The following is a 4,066-nucleotide window of genomic DNA, read 5'->3' on the forward strand; positions in this document are numbered from 1 at the left end:
ACTGCATTCCATTTCCTTGTTTTACATTGTTTATGTCTCTCTTATAGCCTATTTTCAAGACACTATGTTTCCCATTCAACTGTTCTTCCAAGTTATTTGCAGTCACTGACAGAATTACAGCGTCATCGGCAAAACCTCGAAATTTCAATTTCTTGTTTCTCAGTTTTAATTCTTTTTTCAAATTTCTATTTGGTTTACTTCAGAGCTTGCGCTATTACATATTAAATAGGAGGGAAATCGCAAAAGTAGGGTCTCGTACTTTTTTATAAGTACACAGACCTGTTTATTTCTATACTGGTTTACATCACTTTACAGCTTGAACATTTAGCTATTTTTCGACATAATCCCCATTTCTGTCGAGGCATTTTTGTAGACGCTGTGGCAGTTTTTGTATGCCCATGTCATACCAGCTCGCCGCCAAGCTGTTCAGAAAGTTATGAACCTCTTCTTTCACCTCGTTGTCGGAGCTGAATCTCTTTCCGGCCAAATGTTCTTTTAACGTAGGGAACAGGTGATAGTCACTGGGTGCCAAGTCAGGACTATGTGGATGTGTGATTATGTTCCACTGAAACTGTTGCAGGAGGGCAACGGTTTACCGAGCGATGTGTGGGTGAGCGTTGTCATGGAGAATGTGTACGCCCTTGCTCAACATTCATCTTCTCCGGTTCTGAATTGGCCGTTTGAGTTTTTTCAGAGTCTCACAGTACCTGTCAGCGTTAATTGTGGTCCCAGCGATTCAGCTCCGACGACGAGGTGAAAGAAGAGGTTCATAACATTCTTAACAGCATGGCGGTGAGCTGGTGTGACATGGGCATACATAAACTGTCACAGCGTCTACAAAAATGCATCGACAGAAATGGTTCCAGAATGAGATTTTCGCTCTGCAGCGGAGTGTGCGCTGATATGAAACTTCCTGGCAGATTAAAACTGTGTGCCGGACCGAGACTCGAACTCGGGACCTTTGCCTTTCGCGGGCAAGTGCTCTACCAACTGAGCTATCCAAGCACGACTCACGCCCCGTCCTCACAGCTTTACTTCTGCTAGTACCTCGTCTCCTACCTTCCAAACTTTACAGAAGCTCTCCTGTGAACCTAGCAGAACTAGCACTCCTGAAAGAAAGGATATTGCGGAGACATGGCTTAGCCACAGCCTAGGGGATGTTTCCAGAATGAGATTTTCACTCTGCAGCGGAGTGTGCGCTGATATGAAACTTCCTGGCAGATTAAAACTGTGTGCCGGACCGAGACTCGAACTCGGGACATTGCCTTTCGCGGGCAAGTGCTCTTCCAGCTGAGCACTTGCCCGCGAAAGGCAAAGGTCCCGAGTTCGAGTCTCGGTCCGCCACACAATTTTAATCTGCCAGACAGTTTGACAGAAATGGTGATTATGTCGAAAAATAGCTTAATAATGTTCAAGCTGTAAACTGATGTAAACAACTGTAGAAATAAACAGGTCTATGTACTTATAAAAAATATAGGAGACCTTACTTTTGGGATTGCTCTCGTACATCAGAAATACGCTACAACCTGTCTGACTCTCAATGCGTCCCTTTCATGCCTTTCGAACCTTATAATTGTAGTTTGGTTGCTGTCAAATTTGCAAATAAACTTTCTCTGGGGCTTTTTTTATCCCTTCTACCTCGAAAAGTTCAAATACTGTAGTCGTCATTGTCAAAAGCTGTCTCTAATACTTCAAATGCTGCAAACATAGGTCCTGTTTCTTTAGTCTACCTTAAAAGATAAATTGTAGGATCAGTATGGCCTCACGTGTTCGTACATTTCTCCGGAAACCAAACTGACTTTACCGAATTTGGCTCCCATTAGTCAACTATAGGTTTGCAAACTAAGCTGAAAAGCAAGAGAGAGAAAGAGAGAGAGAGAGAGAGAGAGGGAGGGAGTGGGGGGAAGGAGAGAGAAACAGACACACACACACTAAATCTACGGTACCACAAATATTAGATATTTTCTACTGTTATCGTTACCGTTTCAGTAAGTTCTCGTATGAATTCAACAATTCTTGTCTTATTCTATTAAGTGGTTAGTTTCAAAAGCTATGCCGTTATTTGACAAAACCAATTTGCTGCAGTCTAAAGTTTGAGAAGATGCAAATACTATGGCAGTGCTCGTCAGGTTGCTAAATAAGAGGCTAAAAATGGTAACAAATGCTCTCCCGACGCTAAACCATATCATTGCACAATATTGTGCAATGACTAGATTTCAGATTTCAATATTTCAATTTCTTAACAATCTGACTGTGGATGAAGGTAGATCGTGGAGGCGTTGTCAATCATTCGACAGATGAAATTTTGAGTCAGAGCGCGTCTTACGTTTCGCCGTGCTGTGTCCCGTGCCAAGAGCTATCTAAAACCAGGAACCAGGCCGCACGTTTTGACCTTGCGTTTGTATCTTGGCTGTTTACCACGAAAGTGAGGCTAACGTTTCGTTTTTGTCAGTTTTCCCTCCGTGGCTTCTCTTCAATTCTTCTACTCCTTGCTTATCTTTTCATGTATCTATACCTACTGCACCTTTTAACATTTTAATATTCGGATAATAAGTTGCTGTCTCTTTAATCTAAGAATAGATGATCAATGCAGCTAGCCGCTACCTCTGTATAATGTTTTGTCTCTATAGACGTGTATCTGTTGCCTGTAAGATCCCTTCACCTTCACACATAAATCTATACAGTAAAGTAAGGCCCTCCCAGTTCTTGGCTGATCCGTGATAAGACAGGCGAAAAATTAGACTAATGGAGGATTATTAGTATTATCTCTATTTCCATTCGCTCTCTCCCTCTTTCTCTCTTTTATCTATGTATATTTTTTTTAATATAAGATTTCATTACGTGATATAGTGATAAAAAGAATCAGCCAAATAGAATCTTCGGTGGAGTCCTTCGTCTTGGTAATCAGCGGCTGGCTTGCTGTAAGAGATCTTTACATTTATTATTACTATTAAACACTGCAGTCAGTCGGGAGAATCAATCGTTTGGACAATTTGTTCCTTTTACGAAAGATTGCGAATTCCAGATGTGTACGAAGCCTTTTTGGACGATTTAACACAGACTCAGTGATTGCAGGCTCTCTTCGACACAGCTGAAACTTCCTCACTAATTACAGGGCCAACGTGATCAACAAATGATTCAGAAAAAACTCATTCGTTCATTCACTCCAGAATAAAAAAGTGACAAACCTTATTTATGAAGGAAATTGTGTATTAAATCCATCTCCATTACATATCCAGATCTCCGGTGATTCCACGCCTTAATTATTTTCCTTTTGCAGTCTCTTTCTCTTCAAACAAACTGCTAGCGGCACAAATGTTAATTGGGTCGCTTTAGCGAGAAGAAAAGCTGAATATGTATCTCTCAGAAACACGTCAATCCCTCAACAGATACTCAAGAAGCTCTACTAGTTACCACTCTAACAACCATGGAGAATGCGTATATGCATCTCTGTTATTTCAAAGAATAGATGCACTAGAAAATACTTTGGCGTCGACGAACTGTCGCCGCATATATTACGAGAAAATCATATCAGATAACTTTTCCAAAGTGAATGAATGTGGATGGTTTGATTGAAAATGATTAATTGTCGCGTGGTAGAGGGTATTTGCTGTGGGGACATTACAACCTCTCGTTCTCAATTATCATCATCATCATCATCATCATCATAGTCGTCGTCACACGTAAGCATCCGTACATATATATATTTTTTTAATGTATTGTAGTGCTTGGAAGCGAACATAAACTTCAAAAACACGAAGGTTAACACGAATCCAGGCCGTAGCAATAACGTTTTTGAAAGGGAATCAGTGTATTTTATTAGACCAGATGCAGAGCACCACGGCCAGAGGAAACCTGTAACAAAGCAAGTTTCTGCTATCGATGGCGCTGTGTCACTGGGTGTCATCTCCATGACGCACTCACTGCTGCTACAATGGTCGGTTATTAAGATGTAAGCGAGTTGCAACGTGGTGTTATAGTCCGGGCACGAGCGATGGGACACGGCATCACCGAGGTAGCGATGAAGTGGGGATTTCCGCGTACGACTATTTCACGAGTGTCCCGT

General features: G+C 41.6%; 1 non-coding gene across 1 annotated transcript; it reads right to left on the reverse strand.

Moving 5' to 3' along the window:
* Positions 1-931: 931 nt before the first annotated feature.
* Trnas-cga (transfer RNA serine (anticodon CGA)) lies at positions 932-1,006 on the reverse strand. The gene has a single exon. It is a non-coding gene; the product is annotated as a tRNA-Ser (tRNA).
* Positions 1,007-4,066: the final 3,060 nt, after the last annotated feature.

Source organism: Schistocerca nitens, chromosome 10 (genome assembly GCF_023898315.1).
Source record: "Schistocerca nitens isolate TAMUIC-IGC-003100 chromosome 10, iqSchNite1.1, whole genome shotgun sequence".
Classification (NCBI taxonomy): domain Eukaryota; kingdom Metazoa; phylum Arthropoda; class Insecta; order Orthoptera; family Acrididae; genus Schistocerca; species Schistocerca nitens.